The sequence below is a fragment of the Trichechus manatus genome, unplaced genomic scaffold (assembly GCF_000243295.1).
Source record: "Trichechus manatus latirostris isolate Lorelei unplaced genomic scaffold, TriManLat1.0 scaffold00141, whole genome shotgun sequence".
Lineage (NCBI taxonomy): Eukaryota > Metazoa > Chordata > Mammalia > Sirenia > Trichechidae > Trichechus > Trichechus manatus.
This window is the reverse complement of record NW_004444077.1, coordinates 1,800,109-1,822,150: the sequence shown is the minus strand read 5'-3', so window position 1 is coordinate 1,822,150 and position 22,042 is coordinate 1,800,109. Positions and strand designations below refer to the sequence as shown.

The 22,042-nt window shown below is 38.0% G+C and overlaps 1 protein-coding gene across 2 annotated transcripts in view; it reads right to left on the bottom strand.

Annotated features, from left to right (window-relative positions):
• Positions 1-2,712, bottom strand: part of MTMR2 (myotubularin related protein 2) — an 86,146-nt gene extending 83,434 nt beyond the window's left edge. The window contains exon 1 of one of the 2 annotated variants that reach the window (XM_004385543.1): positions 2,486-2,712. The gene's annotated coding sequence lies outside the window, so the exon portion shown is untranslated. The remainder of the gene's footprint in view (positions 1-2,485) is intronic. The other variant, XM_023739818.1, reaches the window with a different exon arrangement.
• Positions 2,713-22,042: the final 19,330 nt, after the last annotated feature.

Genomic DNA, 22,042 nt, shown 5'->3' with positions numbered 1-22,042 from the left:
AGGGAGGGAGGGAAGGAATGAAGGAAGGGAAGGAGGGAGGGAGGGACGAAGGAAGGAAGGAAGGAAGAACAAATTTGGAGAGGGAATGTGTTTGAGAAAATAAATACTTGATTTAGCAAGAGTAATACAATAACTTTCCTCAGTTAACATACTATTAATTTTTTCCAGACAGCAAAAATTTAGAGAGCGCTCACAATTTTCGAGATACTGTGTCAGGCACTGGAAGCTGTTTCTATTTGCAACAACACTGCACTTTAGTAGTTCACTGAAATAGATGTGTTATTCAACAGGAATTAAAAAAATATATTATGTTCATCTAGTATTTTGTTCCCAAGTTTAATCTTCATTTCGATTACCAAAACTTTTTAGCTATATGTTTTAATAATTGTATTTTATTTATTTTGTCTTTTTTAAAAGATGCTTATGCTATCAGATCAGAAATTTTTTGACTAATTCAATATTTTAATTTTGAGTTCAAATTGTACACAATAATCCATTATACATGTTTATAATCCTCCCGTTTCTACCACTTTTGCCCGTGTTCTTTTAATACGCAGGATGTTAGTCACATGTCTTTGAACTTCACTTGTCCCCAAGCTTCTTTTTATATATATATCTGTGAAAATGGACTAAAATATATTTAACTGGCATCAATTACCTGTATAAGTGGTCTGTGACTCTTAACTGGATTTTTTCCCATTAACTATCATTTACCTTCAGGGCCATATTAATTACATTCTAAAATATTTATTCCTGTAACCTATGCTATATTTCATAGATAAACTCATTATTTAGCTACAAGGAATAGGTAGTGGAGGATCAGACATATTAATAGCACTTAAAGTTTTAGGGCAAATTTTTCAGGATATCTTTTTGTGTTCCACCTTTGTTCTCCCTGCTCTAATTATGCCATAGAGATCAGTAATTTAGTATAAGTGGGAATCACCTAATTAACTTTTAATTAGCACGCTCTATATTTCATCATCTTTGGCTACTTAAACCAGGGGAGAAAATTTGAAAACAAAATACAGCTCTGGGAGAAATCTCAAGCTTTTCAAATATATGTAATTAAATGAAATGCCATCTTTCTTTAGTTTCAAGGATTTTAATCTGTAAAACCAAAAATATTCTAATCAGTTCTTTTTTTTTTTTGCTTTTCTTTCTTTTTTTTTTTATTTAAATAAATGTACAAATATATGTAATTAAATGAAAAGATAAATTCTTCTCTCCTGGATAATTCAATTTACAAATTCAAACAGTTATTGAGCACCTATGTATGGATGGTCTACATTAAGTGCTGGGAATATGAAAATGATTAAGTTACAATCCTTGTCCTCAAGTAGCTTATAGCCTAGTTGAGAAGATAAACCAACAATTACAGTGTGCTTGTTAAGGACTCAGAAAAAAGGGCAGACAGGGTGCTGTGAGTGCATATAGGAAGACAATCTAATCTAAAATGATGATAAGAGCCAATGATTCTTCAAGGAGGTACTGAACACCAAAAGGAAAAAATAACAGTACCACCCATAGTTAGCAGAATCCAAACTGAATTAAAAGAGCAACTTCAATTTATTGGGGGGGGGGGGTGAAAACTGTGTTTTTCCACACCACAGTTTGGTATCTATTAACTCTCAAATAACAATTAGACCATTTTTCAATGGAAAAGAACTTAATTTCACTGTGGCAGTATAGCATTCACAACTACTTTTTAATACAATTTTAAAACCAAAGAAAAAATTGCACCCAAAACACGTCTACCTAATATTTACAAGAGCTCTCTGCAAAGCTGCATAAACTAAAGTCTTCCTCAAAATTCCAGGATAAAAATCTCATCTGGTCCAAGAAAATGACAACCTGGAGAACCGGCAGCCCAGGAAGGACGAAAACCGCCACTCAGCGATAGAGAGCTAAACTCAGATTCCTAGATACTTTCAGTTGGAACGTTTAGAAAAAGCACAGGAAACACTTTTATTTACGTATTTAAGCAAAGTTGGGAAAAGACGAAAATCAGAGTGAAGCGAAAAGCCTGAAAGAGGTAAGTGGTGAGAAAGGAAAAGGTTAGGAAAGAATCCAAAAACGAAAGAAATAAAGGATGGAAAAGACTGGAGAATGGGATTAGAAAGAGTGGTGATTAGTGAGAAAAGCAGGGAGGAAATGAGGGGGAAAAGGGGGGGGGGCTGTCCAAAAAAAAGAAATCTGAGAGGGAATGAGGGATAACAGAAAGGAATGAACTAGGGCCACCTCGACGGGGGAGAAAACTAAGTGGGAAGACGAAAGGTCGAAGGGCCGCTAAAGAAGCAGCGAGTTTTAACCTCCTTTTTCCAAGAGAGGGAGGAAGAAGTGGTCCCCAAATCCCAGGGAAAGAATTCCGGTGCAGCATTCAGGAGCCGGAATCTGCGAGCTGAGGCGCCATCCAGTCGGTCCCCGGCCCCTCTCCATCCCCCTTGAACGAAAAACGGGGCGGGGCCCGGGGCGTCCGGGTTACCTGGACAGGGAGTCCACGCTGGGCGGTCGCGCAGCCGTCGGCTGAGAGCCAAGACTCTCGCAGCTGGAGCTCTTCTCCATGGCGCGGCTCGGGTAGCAGGAGTGAGAGGCTGAAGCGACCTCCGCGGCTGCCGAGCGGGAGGAGCAGAGGGCGGAGTGCTCCGGGCAGGGGCCGCTGTCAGGCGAGCGCCGGCCTGGGAGGAAGACCGGAAGCGGCCATGTTCCCCCAAACTGCACCGCGCCCGGGGGCTGCCGGGGAGCAGGCGGACCCCGCGGCGCCCCTCAGACGCCGGCTGGGACGCGGTGCGTTCGTTACGTCCCCTGGCGCAGCCTCTGGGCGCGGTGAAAGGGAGTTGATGGTTCCCAGGATGAGAGGTTCCCGTGGGTCGGAAGGGCGAGGACTCTGGAAGAAGGGGAGACCCTTGAAATAGGCGAGAGGAATAAGGAAACAGTAGGGACGGGAGTCTCGAGCAGAAAGAAGCAAGGATCTGGGGCGCGGGGATGACTGAAGCAGGAATGTGGGGAAGGTCAAGGACGATGAGATGGCACGGAGATGAGGGAATGTAGGACAGATAGTAGGTTGAAGGGGCAGAAGGGACGTGGGGGATGGCAGAGAGGGAGGAAGAGAACTTCGGGGGCGTAAGGATGAGGATATGGAGATGAGAGGGCAAAATAGTCACCACATAGGGGCTGAAAATAATGATCGTAGGGTGAGGATGGATTATGTGAAGGCTACTTTAGAGCCAGTCGGATTCAAATCTTGCGTCTGCCAGTTACCGACGGTATAGCCCAGGGTACTGAACTTCAGCTTCTTTATAAAACAGGGACGATAATAGCCTCATAAATTTGATGAGTTGATACGTGTAAAATGCTTAAACTAATGTTCGGCACATAGTAAGCACTCAATAAGTGTTAGCTATTATTACTACCTACTTCGTAAGGATTGTTAGGATGGACTGGACTAATGTATATAAAGAATTCTGAACAGAATTTCAATAAACGGTAGCTTTTTTGAGGGGAAGATATAGGAAGGGTGGCAGAGAAGTAAGAAGTGGTTGGTAGGGGAAGGATAATGGGAAAAATAGACCACAGGTAGGAAAACGGTTAATGCCCATCTTTATGTTTCCACTCCACCCCCTTCCCTCCATCCTGACCCCCAACCTTTGCCCATCATTGGAGAAAGGATGCTAGAAAAGAAGCTCAAACTGTTAGCCTATGGTGCCTAGTACTGAATGGGTTTGTGTGGTCTGGAAGTGTTGCAGGGGACAAGCACTTTGTCCTTCATCCATTGTCCATATAAAGAGGTATAGAAAAGAAAATGGGGAGGGAACTGATAAATATGTGAAAAGAATTAAACACATGGATAGAGGGCAAACTTTTAGAAATCTTTCCGTGCCCTGTCAAATTCCCATTCAGAGCAGGAAGGGAGGGTGGAGGGATACAACTGTGATAAGAGAGCAGGAACTGGGTAAAGGGGAAATGGTTCTGCTAGGAATTTTCTGTTACAAAGGACACAGGAAGGAGAAGAAGGAATTTTTCTGGCTGAGATTGAATCTCAGTCATCTCTTGTACAGGGTGTAAATTATGCCAAGGTTTTTTTCTGTAAAAAACTAGACAGTGAATCCTTAACAAAACACTTCCTTGCTAAGATAAATAGAATTATCACATTAATTTATACTGGGTTTAATTTACACTGTATAATTGATATTTTTAAGAAAATCTTACAGTATAAGGCCAGTGAAATACTAACTTGCAAGTTCCTTCACAGAAGAACAGCCTTGCATAGTTGTGCTTAGCATAAGCTAGAGTACTTATTAATGAATAAATAGCCTTTCTGCCCCATTCTCCAGCTTCACGGAGACAGATAGCAACCAATCATTTTTATTTCTGTGATTTTTTCAGAGAAACTTTAACTGTACTCCTCTGGCAGACAAGTGGAATAGGCAGTCAGAAAGAAACACTTTTTAACCAGCGTTAACATCTGCAATGATTCATACAAGAATTTGCTTATTGCTTCCCCATTACTACCTACCTTTGGAAATGCTGACTCACTGCTGTCACGTGATACTTCAGACTTAAGATTTCCCGAGCTAAGTATGGTGAAGATTTATGAACGCTTGAAAGGGAGACTTGTACTGTCTTCTCCCCAGTTCGTCTCTAACCTGTTGTTGTGGAGTCTATTCCAACTCATGGGACTGTGTTACTAGAACACTTGAGACCATCTGCCTGATAGTATCATTTATGTATGGTTCTATCTAGTGATTAATAAACAACAATATAGTTAAGTATAGAGACTATGGAACCAGGCAAATCTGCATTGGAATCCTGGTTTTGTCCCTTACTTGCTGTATGATTTTGATTAAGTTGCATCCCCAAGTCTCGGGTTTAACTCTAAAATGAGAATAAAAATATCTACATAACGGGTTGTCTCAATACAGAATTTGTTGCATAGTACACTCTCCTTAAATAGGTCAATTGCTGTTATTTATTCTTCCACTGAACTTGGTGTTTTATTTCTAACTCTGATGGTAAAATAATAACTTCTAAAAGTCAAAAACAAGCAAAGTAAACTTTAATCTCAGCTGAAAGTAAAGTTAGTGCTGAATTCCTTTCCTGACAAGTTGGCTGTTATGCCATATACCCAAGAGAAATCAATTTGATGAGAACTTTTTGCACCTCAGGTTCGGAACATTTCAGCCTATCCCAGGTCATTCATGAACTGTGGCTATAATCAAATTACAGTCTAGGCTCACCTCTCATTAAATAATTAGTCTTCTCAAAAGTGATTTTCTTAATTGTAATCTATGCCAGTGTTTCTGGAAGTATCTGTGGGAAGGACCAGTGTTTTGTTTTTAATTTCTAAAATGTCACCAACCAATATTTTTTTAATTGTAAGAAAAAATTAATTACTAGAAAAATAAAAAAACAAAGGCATTCAAAATACAAGAACAATTTTTTATTATATTTAACAGATATAAATTACCCTAGAAAAGTTGCATAGAAGTTTTTAAACACTTATTCTCAATTCTGTCTTTATCTCATCATGAACTGACAACGAATAGTTTGTGAACTGGCACTGGTTGGCAGACCACAATTTTAATAGCGCTAATATGGACCTATAGGTTTGTTACCCATCAGCTTATAAAAGGCTATTTATTAGATCTGAATCAGAATAAGGAAATAAGTTGTCTTAAGATAGTAAATCAGCAATGATATCCCTGGTTCCACATCCTCTTCTGAATCCTTCCTGTATTTCTGGCAGTTCCCTGTCGACATACTGCTGCAGCCGCTTTTGAATGATCTTCAGCAAAATTTTACTTGTGTGTGATATTAATCATATTGCTCGATAATTTCTGCATTCGGTTGGATCACCTTTCTTGGGAATAGGAATAAATATGGATCTCTTCCAGTCGGTTGGCCAGGTAGCTGTCTTCCAAATTTCTTGGCATAGACGAGCGAGCACTTCCAGCGCTGCTTCCGTTTGTTGAAACATCTCGATATTCCGTCAATTCCTGGAGCCTTATTTTTCGCCAATGCCTTCAGTGCAGCTTGGACTTCTTCCTTCAGTACCATCGGCTCCTGATCTTAATGCTAACCTCTTGAAATGGTTGAACGTCGACCAGTTCTTTTTGGTATAATGACTCTGTATTCCTTCCATCTTATTTTGATGCTTCCTGCACCATTTGATATTTTCTCCATAGAATCCTTTGCTATTGCAACTCGAGGCTTGAATTTTTTCTTCAGTTCTTTCAGCTTGAGAAATGCCGAGCATGTTCTTCCCTTTTTGCTTTCTATCTCCAGCTCTTTGCACGTGTCATTATAATACTTTACTTTGTCTCCTCGAGCCGCCCTTCGAAATCTTCTGTTGAGTTTTTTTACTTCTTCATTTCTTCTTTTTGCTTTAGCTACTCGACGTTCAAGAGCAAGTTTCAGAGTCTCTTCTGACATCCATTTTGGTCTTTTCTTTCTTTCCTGTCTTTTTAATGACATCTTGCTTTCTTCACGCATGATGTCATTGACGTCATTCCACAACTTGTCTGGTCTTCAGTCATTAGTGTTCAATGCGTCAAATATATTCTTGAGATGGTCTCTAAATTCAGATGGGATATACTCAAGCTCATGTGGATTGACACAGTGGCTGCAACAATGGGCTCAAGCATAACAACGATTGTGAGCATGGCACAGGACCGAGCAGTGTTTTGTTCTGTGGTGCATAGGGTCGCTATGATTTGTAACTGACCCAATGGCACCTAACAACAATAACAACAAAGATAGTAAAATGGTGGGTTATGACTGGACAAGAAGAAGGAGATATTCCTGCTTCTTTTAAAGCACGTATGTCAAAAACATGATACTTGGAAACATCAAGCATGCATGAACCTTACAATTTATTTATATCCAGATATTTCATTTTTTTATTATTTTGGTTTGGGGAGTTCCACTTCCAATATGGAGGTATAAGCTTCTAACAGGGCTCTGGGGGAGTAAAAAATTTGGAAGAAGTGACCAAAATAGAGTGAGTGGCTTGGACCTATGGGCAGGCCAAAATTGCAGCACAGTGCAGGGTGGCAAAACTCCCATAGAAAATATCTTTCTGGCCTGAAGAACCAGGAAAGGGAGCCCAGGGAAGCTAGAAAGTGAAGTAAGAATTTCAAGAAGAGCCAGAAAAAGGGAACCCTAAACTCTGTTTAAAAACTCTACCTTAATCTCTGGCTAAATCCTACTTTGATTTGAATAGCATACAGACAAGAGTATCTTAGTGACCTAGTGCTGCTGTAACACAAATACCACAAGTGGGTGGCTTTAAAGAACAGAAATTTATTTTCTTACAGTTCTGGAGCCTAAAAGTCCAAATCAGGGCCTCAGCCATATTATTCCCTTCTTTGTCAGTAGCCCTAGGCATTCCTTGGTTCCTTGGCATTCTGTGGCTTATAGACAATCCTCACATGCCATCTGTCTTCCGTGTGTGTGTCTGTCTGTGTCTATTCTGGATATACATTTATAACTTAAAAGTGATTAGGTTTACGATCCACCCTATGCTGGCATGGTGTCATTAATGTAACAACAACAACAAAAACTATTTCCAAACAGGATCACATCCACAGGTACAAGGCCCAGGAATTCAATATATGTTTGGGGAGGGGAGGACACAATTCAATCCAGAGATACAATGCAAGCAGCCCAGATAAAAGAACTGAAGCAAGATTTGAGCTATTACCCACTGTAAGAAAGATAGAGTTTTCATTTTGTTTATAACCAAGTTAATTTCCTGCTGAAACAAAAGCATCATTACTTTCCAGAAGAACATAACACAATCCAGGGACTCTATAACATAACATTCATACTGACCAGGACACAATCCAAAATTACTTGACATGCAAGGGAGCAAGAAAATAGAACGGATTCTCAAAGGAGAAGATAATCGACAGGGACTAAACCCAGGATGACTCAAATGTTGAAATTATCAGAGGATGACTTTAAAGTAGCTAATATTATGATATTCAGTGAGGTCAAAGAAAATACACTGTACTCAATAAAAAGATAGTAAAACCCAACAGAGAGATTGAGTATACAGAGAAGATCCCAATGGAAATTTTAGGAAAGATACAATACCTGAGATAAGAAATTCACTGGCTAAGCCTAATAGCAAAAGAATTTGACAGAAAAATGTCAGTAATTTGAAGATAAATCAATAGATATTATCCAATCTGGAAAGAAAAAAAGATTTAAAAAATATTAACAGAGCTTTAGGGACATGTGAGATAAAATCAAAAGGTCTAATACGCAGGTAATTGGAGTCTCAAGAGAAAAGGGGAGAGAAAACTAGGCAGAAAAAAAAAACTTAAGAGTAGCCAAAAACTTACCAAATTTGGCAAATGACAAATTTTACAGATTCAAGACGTTCAGTGAATTCAAAACAATAAATACAGAGAAAATGATGCCTAGACACATCATAATCTAACTGCCAAAACCAAAGACAAATAGAAAATCTTGAAAATAGCCAGAGAAAAATGGCATGTTACACACAAGGGAACCACAATTTGAAAGACCACAGATTTCCCAGCAGGAATTATGGACAATAGAAGACAGTACAGAAACGTCTATAAAGTGCTGAAAGAAAAACAAAGTCAAAATTCTATATTCAGCAATAAGCATATTTCAGGAAGGAAGATGAAATAAAGATATTTTTAGATACAGGAAAATTAAGATTTGAAAAGTTAATAAAGGAAAATTAAACTTGTTGCCAGCAGACACTCACTACAAGAAATGCTACAGGGAGTTTTTCAGGCTAAAGAGAAATGATACCAAAGGAAACGTAGACGTTCAGGATGAAGATTGGAAATGAGAAATATCTAGGTCAATATAAAAGATTAATTTTTTCTTTGTTTAAAATGCATGTCATTAAAGCAAAAATTATATTTTCTTATAGATTTATAATGCATGTGTATGTAATATATATGAAAATTATAGCATAAAGCTTGTCAAGGGTTGGTGGTAAATAGGCCTTTATAATTCCTATGTTTCTGTATTTTATGTGAAGTGGTACAATATGAACTCTAAGCAACCTTATGGTTAGCGTATTATTATTATGCCTATTAGTTACAGTGCTATTATTATTATTATGCTTTGTTAGTTTGAATATCCCAAAGTCACATGAAGCAAAATAGGGACGAGAGCATAGATCTGCTTAACTCTGAAGCCTATCCTCTTAATCACCATGCTGTGTTTCCTCATAAATAATTCATGTTATTCTCACAAAAATAAGTTAAATACTCACTGAGGATGGATAACAAAATTTCCTTTGCTATAGTATACTTGTAGAAGATGCTTGGTCAAATTCCTTTTTAGTCTGAAAGCCCTCTATTGCTCACCACGTAATTAACATGTTCTCCCGCCCCTTTCTGGGAACAAATGGGATTGGTAAATTATGTTAGTATACTTAAGTAAATCTGTCTCCAACTTGTATTCGTCTTTCCCAGAAAGACACATTGGAGTTGTTATGAGTCAAAATTGACTTGAAGGCAACCAACAACAACAACAACAAAGAAGACTTGATATATATAGTAGTTAAAATGAATTCAATAGATAGGTTTAATGAAAGAATGGATTCAATCAAACAAGAATTAGTGAGTGTCTTAGGCTGGGTTCTCTAGAGAAGCAAAACCAGTAAAGTGTATAAGTATATATAGATAGAGATTATATCAAGGAAACAGCACACGCGATTGTAGAGGCTAGAACGTCCCAAGTCCGTGGATCAGGGTAGAGGTCTTTCCCAAGTCACACAGCTGCAGAAGCTGGCAAGCCCAAGATCGGAAGGTTGGAGAGCAGGGTTCCCACTCACAGGCTGTGCAGATTGACGAATCCCAGGTTCGGCAGATAAGCTGACAGCTCAAGTCCCAATGACTGGAAGCAGCTGCAGGATATCCAGAGAGCAAAAAGCCAGAACGTCTGCTTATATACAGATACGGGCCACACCCCCAAGGAGATTCCCTTTCATCTGATTGGGTACTCACAGTATATTCAATCATGGGAGTGATTACATTAAAACACGGAGAATCATGGCCCAGCCAAGTTGACACACAATCTTAACCATCACAGTGAGCTTGAAGTTCAAGCAAAGCAACACTCCAGGAAGGCACCATAAAAAGAAAATATAAAAGAAAATGTTATTGTTGTTGTTAGGTGCCATCGAGTCGGTTCTGACTCATAGAGGCCCTATGTACAACAGAACAAAACACTGCCCGGTCCTGCGCCATCCTCACAATTGTTGTTATGCTTAAACCCACTGTTGCAGCCACTGTGTCAATCCATGTTGTTGAGGGTCTTCCTCTTTTTTGCCGACCCGCTACTTTACAGAGCATGATGTCCATCTCCAGGGACTGATCCCTCCTGACAACATGTCCAAAGTATGTGAGTCGGAGTCTCACCCTCCTTGCTTCTAAGGAGCATTCTGGTTGTCTTCTTCCAAGACAGATTTGTTCATTCTTTTGGCAGTCCATGGGTGTATTCAATATTCTTCTCCAACACCACAATTCAAAGGCATCAATTCTTCTTTGGTTGTTTTTATTCATCGTCCAGCTTTCACATGCATAGGAGGTGATTGAAAACGCCATGGCTTGGGTCAGGCACACCTCAGTCTTCAAGGTGACATTTTTGCTTTTCAACACTTTAAAGAGATCTTTTGCCGCAGATTTGCCCAATGCAATGTGTCTTTTTATTTCTTGACCGCTATTTCCATGGGTGTTGACTGTGTATCCAAGTAAAATGAAATCCTTGACAACTTCAGTCTTTTCTCCGTTTATCATGATGTTGCTTATTGGTCCAGTTGTGAGGATTTTTGTTTTCTTTATGTTGAGGTGTAATCCATACTGAAGGCTGTGGTCTTTGGTCTTCATTATTAACTGCTTCAAGTCCTCTTCACTTTCAGCAAGTTTGTGTCATCTGCCTAATGTAGGTTGTTAGTGAGTCTTCCTCCAATCCTGATGCCCCATTCTTCTTCATACACTCCAGCTTCTCAGACTGTTTGCTCAGCATACAGATTGAATAGGTATGGTGAAATGATACAACCCTGATGCACACCTTTCCTGAGTTTAAACCACACACTATCCCCTTGTTCTGTTCGAACAACTGCCTACGTACAGGTTCCTCATAAGCACAATGAAGTGTTCTGGAATTCCCATTCTTTGCAATGTTATCCATAATTTGTTATGATCCACACAGTCGAATGCCTTTGCATAATCAGTAAAACACAGGTAAACATGTTTCTGGTATTCACTACTTTCAGCCAGGATCCACCTGCAGCAATAATAGCTATCATTCCATGTCCTCTTCTGAATCTGGCTTGAGTTTCTGGCAGTTCCCTGTAAACATACTGCTGCAGCCCAGTAAGTAAGGGCTTACGTGTGTTTACTTACTAATCTGTAGTGGACAATTTCACTACAGACAATCTGGTAAGCAAGGTAAGCATCATGCTTACCTTGCCTGTTGGATAACCCACCCCTGATTGTGATTCCATTCCATGTATCCAAGATGGCAGAACAGTCTCTACCTGTCATGCAGATTTTATTTTTCTCATAGCAAAGTGAAAATAATAGCGCAACCACACGATGATTCAAAGCTTCTGCTTGGATGGGGCACACATCACTTTTATATTCCATTGGCCAAAGTAAGTTAGTGGAGTGAGAAGTATACTTTTTCCACAGGAGGGACCTTGTAGGAATGGGCTCAATAAAGAGGGGCAGCAAGTATTTTGAACAAATAATTCATTCTAACACAATAGTCTCATTGAAGAATAATAAAAATAGAGTATAAATGTTCAAAACAGCAAAAGAAAATTTGCTTTATCCAATAGGAAAAAAGAGGAAAAGTAAAAACATGATAAATGGAGAAAAAAGATAGCAGTAATAAATTCCAGTAAAACAGTAATAGCAACAACTAATAGTCTCTGATACACTCAGTCCCTTTGACCACTCACAAACCTCTGTTTATTCCTTCCCCAAGGACAAAAACTATAAATCTCATCTAGGGTCCCTATATAGCTCCAGCTTTAGTATCTCTGAGTGATATACAATCCTCTTCATCAGTTCTAGATAAGGCTTCCTGTGGTCTGAAAAAAAAGATTATATGCACATCCAAAATGATGGTGAATTAGGAACAGGATAACTGCAATAAAAACATATTCAGAAAAAGAAAGTATGGGAAATATTCACTGACCTATAGAAATCATAAAATCTTGCTGGGCAGGAATTGTGAAGGCTCCCAGTTTTAGCAATGGAGTAAATTTCTTGTTTAGCTCATCTGGCAGTCCATGGTTCTCTTTTCTGGGAGGAACACCTTTGTCTGCGGTCCTCCACGGCCCTTGGCTTTGCCATCTGGGAAGTTTTTCTTTGCCCATTATTCTCTGTGATACATTTGAAGCAGGCATTAGGGAAAATTCATTTTGGGTAGTGTCATGGATTCAATTGTGTCCTCCTGGGGAAGGCTTCTCTCTCTGCCAGCTCTAGGGGAAGATCCTTGTCATCAGTCTTCTCTGGTTGAGAAGCTTCTCAGAGCAGGGACTCTGGGCCCACAGGACATGCTATTCTCCTGGCTCTTGTTTCTTGGTGGTATGAAGTTCCCCTGTCTCTCTGCTTCCTTCTTTCTTTTATATCTCAACAGAGGTTGACTTAAAACACAACCTAATCTTGTAGATTGCGTCCTGCCTCATTAACATAACTGCCACTAATCCCACCTCATTAACATCATAGAGGTAGGATTTACAGCACATAGGAAATTCACATCAGAGCACAAAATGGTAGACAATCATGAGAATCATGGCCTAGCCAAGTTGACACACATTTTTTGGGGATACAATTCAACCAACCAAAAATAATGTGTGTGGTTACAGAGGTAAATATGTATGCTGTATGTGTATAGGAAGGTGTACGGGAGTACATGCACATGCATGTACAGGTATATTTGTAGGTGTAAGTAGATATGGGTGTGCTACATATATATTCATATATATAGTAAAGCACAAAAGGGGCACAGTTATGAAGACCTCCCAGACATATCCAAACACCTTCAGGGGTTAAACAGCTTGGGGCCATAGTTTAGTGGGACAGCTCAGTCAATTGGCATAGCATAGTTCATGAAGATAATGTTCCACATCCTAGTTTGGTGAAAGCTTACAAGCACGGCCATCTAAGCTGCAACTATTGATCTCTTCCCAGGTGGTGCAAAAGATAATGAAGGAAACCACAGACTCAAGAAACTAGTTCACAGGATTAGTAGCCCATATAAACCATGGCCTCTTCTAGCCTGAGACCAGAAGAACTAGATGGTGCCTGGCTACCAGTACTGACTGTTCTGACCAGGGACACAACAGAAGGTCCGGGATAGAATGGGAGAAAAATGTAGAATAAAACTCAAATTCCGAAAAAAAGACCAGACTTACTGGACTGATAGAGACTAGTGGAACCCCGTATGCCCTAAGACCCTTTTGACTTGGAACTGAAGCCACTCCTGGAGGTCTCCTTTCACCCAAATAATAGATTGGCTTATAAAATAAACAAGATCACCTGTGAGGAATGTACTCCCTTAAACAATCAACTATATGAGATCAAATGATCACCATTTAACCAAAAGCAAAGATGAGAAGGCCAGAAGGGGCAGCGAAGCTAGATAAATGGAAATAGAAAACAGAACAAACAGAATGGAAATAATGAGAATGCTAGCACGTTGTGAAAATTGTAACCAATGTCATGGAACAATTTGTATAAAAGTTATTAAATGGGAGCCTAATTTGCTGTGTAAACTTTCACCTGAAACACAATAAAATATTCAAAAAAAGAAAAAGGCTGGTGTAAATTCTGGGTGGCAATTCATAGTATCCACTACAATTCATGCCTTTGGCTATTCCACTTTCATAAACAACCTCCTATTGACACTTGGAAACCCTGGTGGCATAGTGGTTAAGAGCTATGCCTGCTAACCAAAAGGCTGGCAGTTCAAATCCACCAGGTGCTCCTTGGAAACCCTATGGGGAAGTTCTACTCAGTCCTATAGGGTCACTATGAGTTGGAATCAACTCGATGGCAATGGGTTTGGTTTTTTTTCTTTTCTTTTTTTAATTGACACTTAAACTTTCAAATAAAAATTTGCATCAAAAACATGCTTCCAGCCATAATGGAACTAGCCTTTATACAAATTAAAACACACTTACTCTCAAAAGTAGAAACCCAAAGTTTTATCAGTCACTGTATCTATCTCTGAATGATGTTTATTCCTTTTCTACTTATATCATAACCCCATCATAATATCCTGTAACATCCATAAGGATTTAATAATAATATCCAAGTATTTAATAATAAAATTAACCACTCATACTACATAAAATCGTAGAGGAAAGACAGGTGCATGAGTAAAGAAAATACAGACATAACAAAATAAGGAAACAATATGGGTAACTATTATAATACTTATTTCCACAATTTTTTTAAGGAACTAGTATTTTTATTTCATCCATATGATATTAATATCACTTAAGATGACAGAGAGGGACTCATGTTGCATTATTAACTGGCCAAGGAAAATTCTTTGAGTGATTCTAACATCTTTTTTTCTCTAGACTGCCAGCCAAGGGAAACTTAGCTTCTATCTTAACGGTAGAGAAAAAGCAGGCAAATAATATTTCTTGAAAACCTACTATGTGCCACATGCTGTTATAGATACTTTACCTACTTAACTTTCACAGCAACCTGGTGACTATGGAATTTTCTTTTTCTTCTTTCAGAAAAATTTTTTTATTGTGTTTTAGGTGAACATTTACAGCACAAATTAGTTTTTAATTGGAAAATTCTATACACAAATTGTTTTGTGACCTTAGATGCAATCTCAGCAATGTGTCAACACTCCTCCCCTTTCCCTTTCCACCCTGAGTTCTCAGTGTCCATTCATCCAGTTTTCCTGTCCTTGCTGCCTTCTTGTCTTTGTGTTTGGGCAGGTGTGGCTCATTTGGTCTCATATACTTGATTGAACTAAGAAACGCGTTCCTCACATGTGCTGTTGTTTGTTTTATAGGTCTGTCTAATCTTTGGCGAAAGGTGGACTTTGGGAGTGGCTTCAGTTCTGAGTTAGCAGTGTGTCCAGGTGCCATAATTTTGGGGGTTCCTCTAGTCTCTGCCAGACCAGTAAATCTTATCTTTTTTGTGAATTTGAATTTTGTTCTACACATTCTTCCGCTCTGTCAGGGACCCTCTATTATGACCCCCTCAGAGCAGTCGGTGTTGGTAGCTGGGCACCATGTAGTTCTTCTGGGCTCAGGCTGGTGGAGGCTGTAGTTCATGTGGTTCATGTGGTCCATTAGTCCTTTGGACTGATATTTTCCTTGTGTCTTTGGTTTTCTTCATTCTCCTTTCCTCCAAATGTGATGGGATCAATAGATGTATCTTGGATGGCCACTTGGCAAGCTTTCAAGACCCCAGATGCTACTCACCAAAGTAGGCTGTAGAACATTTGCTTTATGAACTATGTTATGCCAATTGACCTAGATGTCCCCTGAGACCGTGGTCCCTGGCCCTTAGCCCCAGTAACTCAATCCCTCAAGGTGTTTGGATGTGTCTACAAAGCTTCTATGACTTTGCCTTGGTCAAGTTGTGTTGACTCCTCCTATATTGTGTGTTGTCTTTCCCTTCACAAAAGTTAACACTTCTCTGCTATCTAGCTGGTGATTTCCCTTCCCCGCCACTCTCCTCCCTCGTAACCATCAAAAAAATTTTTTTCTGCCTGTAAGCCTTTGCTCGAGTTTTTATAATAGTGGTCTCCTACAATATTTGTCATTTTGTGATTGACTTACTTCACTCAGCATAAAGCCCTCCAGATTCATACATGTTCTGAGATGTTTTGTGGATTCATCATTATTTTTTGTCCTTAAGTAGTATTCCATTGTGTGTATGTACCATAATTTGTTTATCCATTCATCTGTTGATGGACACTTAGGTTGTTTCCATCTTTTCCTATTGTGAGTAATGCTGCAGTGAACATGGGTGTGCATGTCTGTTTGTGTAATGACTCTTATTTCTCTAGGGTATATTCCTAATAGTGGGTTTGCTGGATCGTATAGTATTTCTATTTCTAGCTTTTTAAGGAGATACCATATCGTTTTCCACAGTGGTTGTACCATTTTACATTCCCACCAGCAGTGCATAATAGTTTCAATCTCCCTGCAACCTCTCCAACATTCGTTGTTTTCTGTTTTTTTGATTAGTGCCAGTAACTATTTCCACAATTCATCACAAGGCCTTTGGTTGGTTTTATAATTCTTTCTTCCACCATCAATTCCATGTTCCCTTTGTCCTCATCCAGCACCTCACTTAGTTTGGAATCTTTGCCTCTTTAGGTAATCCAAGTCTTCATTACTGAGAGTAAGAACCCATGGAGTTCCTGTCTGTTTTGTGTTGCTGTGATCTTCCATTAACTTTCACCTTTAGAAAAAGCAGTCAAAGCAGGAACTTCTAGAAGATCCCCTGGGTTCTAAATATGTTTCTTCTTGCCCCTATTATATAACAGCAATTCCATTTCACTTTGATAATCAGCACCAATCACTTATTGATTCAGAAACACTCCTTTAACCTGTTAATTCAGTGACACAAGGACAACAAAATGGTCTGATGGCAGTCTTAACTTCCACTTGGATGGAACCACTGCAATGTCCCCTGGTGAAATTGTCCATCCCTTTGGTATTAATACCTGTGAATAATCAGAGAGCAAATGGGAAACGAGATGGGAACAAACGTTTTGAAAATAGGTCATTAGGTACAATAGTGAGTGGTGCCACTCTCATTTCCACACCTTGAGTTACAGACGCATATATGTCTGTGGGAGAAAGAGCACCATATATTGGTGGCTGTCCGAGAGCATGTGTTGTATTCTATAGGACAGAACACCAATCTTACAAGTTGGAGTCCCTTGGCCAGTGTCATAAGTGAGTCTTCGGTATATCATTCTACTATGTTACAATATCAGCTTCTTCTGGGTGATGGGGCACATGGTAAAACTAATGAATATGATAGATATTTCCCATTGTCTCACTTTTTTAGTTGTAAAATGAGTTCTTTTGTTCAAATGCAATGTTGTGTGGGATTCCATGGCAGGAATAGGCATTTAGTACATTCAAGGAAGTTGGTGCTAGGCAAAAGCATGGCATATAGAGAAGATTAGCCAACATTCGGTATAAGTGTCTATTCTTCTGAGGACAAATCATTGCCCGCTTTATAATGGCAGGGAATAATATAATCAATCTACTACCAGGTGTAGTATGGTACCGTATCGAAAACTGAGACTTCATCTTTGCTATTGGCAAGTTAGACATTCAGCAGAGGAGATAACCAAATCATATTTGGTGAAACAAAGTCCATATTGTTCAGTCCATTTTGAGCTTTGAACCTTGTCATCACAGCCACTTTGTTTATAAGCTCATTGAGCAAGTGCTGGGGTGGCTGGGAAAAGAGGCTTACTGACATTTACAGAATAGGTTATCTTGTCTACCAGATTATCAAGAGCCTCTTCTCTAGTGGCTGACTTTCAGTGCATGGAACACAAATTTCTCACACTCTAGACCTATTCCAAGGTATACATCCATCTACAACCTCTTCCTCAGATTTCCTTGTCACAGTCCTCCAAACTAATTTCTTCCACTTACTTGAACATTTGGCCAAACGGTTAGGCACTGACCATAAATTGATATGTCAAATTTATGGCCATGTCTCCTTACAGGCAAAGCAAACGCCCTGATGTATCACTCAAAATTTGCCATTCAGAATGCTTTTCCTTCTTCAGTATCCTTCACAGCCACCCCTGAGCAGGGATGTAATGCTCTATCAGTCCTCTTTTGACTTAAACCAGGATGTCATGCAGAACCATCACTAAACCAGATTTACAAAAAGAGATGTCACTAGCAGAGAGGAGAAACTAGAGTAACATCTGAATATTGTTTAGTATTATTTTGAGTAGAGAGTAAAGCACAGTAGAATAGCTAAGAATAATATAAAACATGGTAAACAGAAATGTAGTGCAAACGTAGAATGTGAGTCTGTGTATTTCAAGGACAAGTGAATCAGCGAGTGTAAATATTTTGCAAAACCAGCCAAATAATAATAGGAAAAATCTGAAGTACAATGATAAGTATGGCAGATTTTATTTCCCAAAAATTATTACGGAATTATATCTCATCCCACATCCTCTTCTTATATTGTGACATTGACACTCCTCCATTGAAAAGTAGGGTCTATGTTCTTTCCCCTTGAATTTGGGTGAGACTATGACTACAGCAATGATATTTTGTGACTTTGAGGCTTGGTCATAAAAGATATGGTTTCCTTCTGACTCTTTCTCTCAGAGTGCTCACCCTGGGAACTCAGCCACCATGTGAAGAGACCACTTAGAGAAGCCATGTGTAGATGTTACAGCTGATAGCCAACATCAACAGCTAAGATCCTAGCCAACAGCCAGCATCAACCACCAAACATGTAAGTGATCAAGCATTCAGATGATTCTAGCACCCAGTCATTGAGTTATCTCTAGCCTTTGAGTTATACAGCTGAGGTCCCGGATATAGAGGAACAGAGACAAATCATTCCCTCTGTGCCATGTTCAGAATAGGTGAGCATAAGAATGGTTGTTTTATGCCACTAAATCCTGGATGATTTGTTACATAGTCAGTGATAACCAAAGAAGTAAATATCTAAAATTGGACTTTATCGGACTGGTACTCAATTTCCCCATAGTCTGCAATGTGTTGTTTATTAGGACGATTTGATGAATAGAATTATAAAGCTATCAAAGATCATATATAATTTTCAAACTTACAATACAGATTAATATTTTTATTATTGTTTAATGAGAAATTATTCTATAGCTATAATACAGATTAATAAAGATGCATTGGGAACAATCGGTCAGATCACCAGCTCTGTATAGTATTATAGGGAGCCTTGAAGTAATATTTCACTAAATTATTATACAATTTTGAAAAATAACACCCAATGCTGACAAGACTACGGTGAAACAAGTACATTCATATATTAATAAGAACACTGTAAAATGAAGCAATCTTGTTGAACAGTTATATGGCAAGACTTAGCAAGATCCATAAAGATATTCATACCAATCTATTCACTCATTCCTTTACTAAGGATTTAGCTAGAAGAGAGAGAGAGAGAAAAGAGAGAGAGAAGCAATGAAGATGTTCACTGCAGCATTATCCTTAGAAACAAACACTAAAAATGCCCAACACTAGAAGAGAAATGAAATAAATCTAAATAATGGATTATAGTTAATGCACTCGGTTACTAATCAAAAGGTTGATAGTGCACATCCACTCAGAGGTGTCTCAAAAGAAAGGCTTAGCAATCTGCTTCTCCTTCCCCCACAAAAAAATCAGCCACTGAAAATCCTATGTAGCATGGTTCTACTCTGATACACATGCATTACTATAAGTCAGAATCGACTCAGTGGCAACTGGTTGGTTAAATAATGGATTAAAGCCATTCAAACAATAATTAGAAAAACTATATAGAAATACGGAAAAATTTTATGATATTTTAAGTGAAAATTTTAAGTGAATTATATAATGTAAATTTTAATATAATTAAATTATAAATTACTTTAAAATTTTAATATAAATAGCCTATACCCCAATATTACAATTACATAATATATATAGTTACATAGATTAGAACTAAATGATAACATGAGAAAACATGAGAAGGCAAAATGAACAGAATAGGAAGTTGTTTAAAAGCTGATTTACATATATACGGGGATTAACTATATAATAGAAGTTATTTTGAGTCAGTGGGGAATGGATGAACTCTGCACAAAAAAGATGTTAATACAATTCACTGTTGGTTTCAGGATATATTGAAGAGAGAGATGATAGATAGATAAATATTTAATCCATCAAAACTATCTTTTTATATATGGTTTGAGATAGAAATTTAAGTTTCTCATGATGGATAGTAAAAGTACTAGAAGAAAATACATTAGACTATTTTTGTAATTTTTGAATAAGAAATATGTTCTTAAGCAAGACAGAAAACCCAAAAACAAAAAAATGAAAAAGACTAACAGATTTGACTATACAAACATGAAATTTCTCTCTGGTGACTGATATCATTAACAATAATATAAAATAGGTGATAGATTGAAAAAAAATTTTCTACATATAAAATAAAAAGGAAAATGACTATAATTTATACTGTCTACAAATCATAAAGAAAGGTAATAACCTAGCAGGAAAATGGACATAGGACATGAAAAGATATTTCATGGAAAAAGAAATCCAATTGGCCAATAATATAATACAATATGCATATTAAAATATGTCAAACCTCATTGGAAATAGGGAAAATGGCAATTAAAATAGCAATGGCATGTTTTCATTCATTAAACTGCCAAACTGGACATATTGATAATAACTAGTATTTTCCAGAGTCCAAAAAAAGACACTCATACACAGTTGGAAAGTGTATCATTTGGCACAACCTTATTTGCGGGTCTTTTTGGTAGTATTAATTAACAATATGCTTTTTGATCCAGATATTCCACTTCTAGGATTTTAGCTTAGTAAAATATGTTTACTTGTGCATGAAGATATATATTCAAGGGTGCTGATTATAGTCATAAAACCAAAACCAAACCCAATGACCACCGAGTTGATTCCAACTCATAGTGATCCTGTAGAACAGAGTAGAAGTGCCCAATAGGGTTTCTAAGGCTGTAAATCTTTACAGAAGTGGACAGCCATGCCTTTCTCCCCATGCAGCTGCTGGTGGCTTTGAACCGCCAACATTTTGGTTAGCAGCCGAGCCGTTAACTACTGCGTCATCAGGGCTTCTGTTATAGCTATACATAAAAAAAAAGGAATTAACTGTCCATGATAAGGTACCATTACTCAACTATTCAAAATCTCCAAGACATGTTTTTGGAAACAAAAACAAAAAGTTGTCAAATAAAATGTTTGATTAACATATATGTAGAAAAAATTGATTATGTGTTGGTATATAAATGCGTATTAAAAGATCTGCAATAACAAGTATCAAATTAATAATTATGTTACTTTTTGGAAAGAAAAATTAATTGGACTGAGAAAGGTGAGAATAAAATGAAATTTTAACTTTCTACTCTATATATTTTGGTACTTTATAAACTTTTAATAGCAAGCACATTTTTATATGAGCTGAAAAGCAATAAAAACCAAGAAGCAAATACATTATAAAGATATCTATAAAGATCCTTACTGCTAATAATTAAATAATGTGAAACATTATTATAACAAGCAATTTTCAAAGCTCTTTTACACGCACAAGATTATCACACTTATCTTTACAACAGTTCTATGAGATAGATAAGCAGGTAAGTATAATTATCCCTATTTTTATAGTGAGGAAATACTCTTAGAGAAGTTAAGTAATTTGCTATACTTTGTATTGTTTTGTTTACTGAATATGCAATCTCTTTCATCATCATGAGATAGTGGTATACGTATTATGAGCTTGTCATATTAAGTGTAGTATCTAAAAGCTCACACATAAAAGAGGCATGTGACCGTAGCCCATTTTATAGAGTTTGCAGAATCAGCAGAGTCATAACAATACCATAGACTGATTATTTTGAAGAAAAACAAGATAATTAGAACTATCTTAGGATCATGATATAATTAAATAGAATATTAATGGACTCTATAAACAATACCCATAAAAAAAATGAAACCTGTTGCCACCGAGTGATTCTGACTCACAGCAACCCTATAAACAACACAATGCTATGCAAATAGTACTTATTATAGTAGCTTGTGTCGAGATGTAGATTGCTTAACAGAGCCAGAAACCCTAAGTAGAATCTTGGTTTTAGTGCTTCCTAGGTATGTGAATTTAGAGCAGACACTTAACCTTACTGAGATTTATGGATAGAATTGTGTCCCCCAAAAATATGTGTGGTAGATACTATCAAGAAAGCAGTGCCGCAGTTCCGGCAAAATGGCGCTCTAGGCAGAAGCACCACGCCATCCCTCCACAGC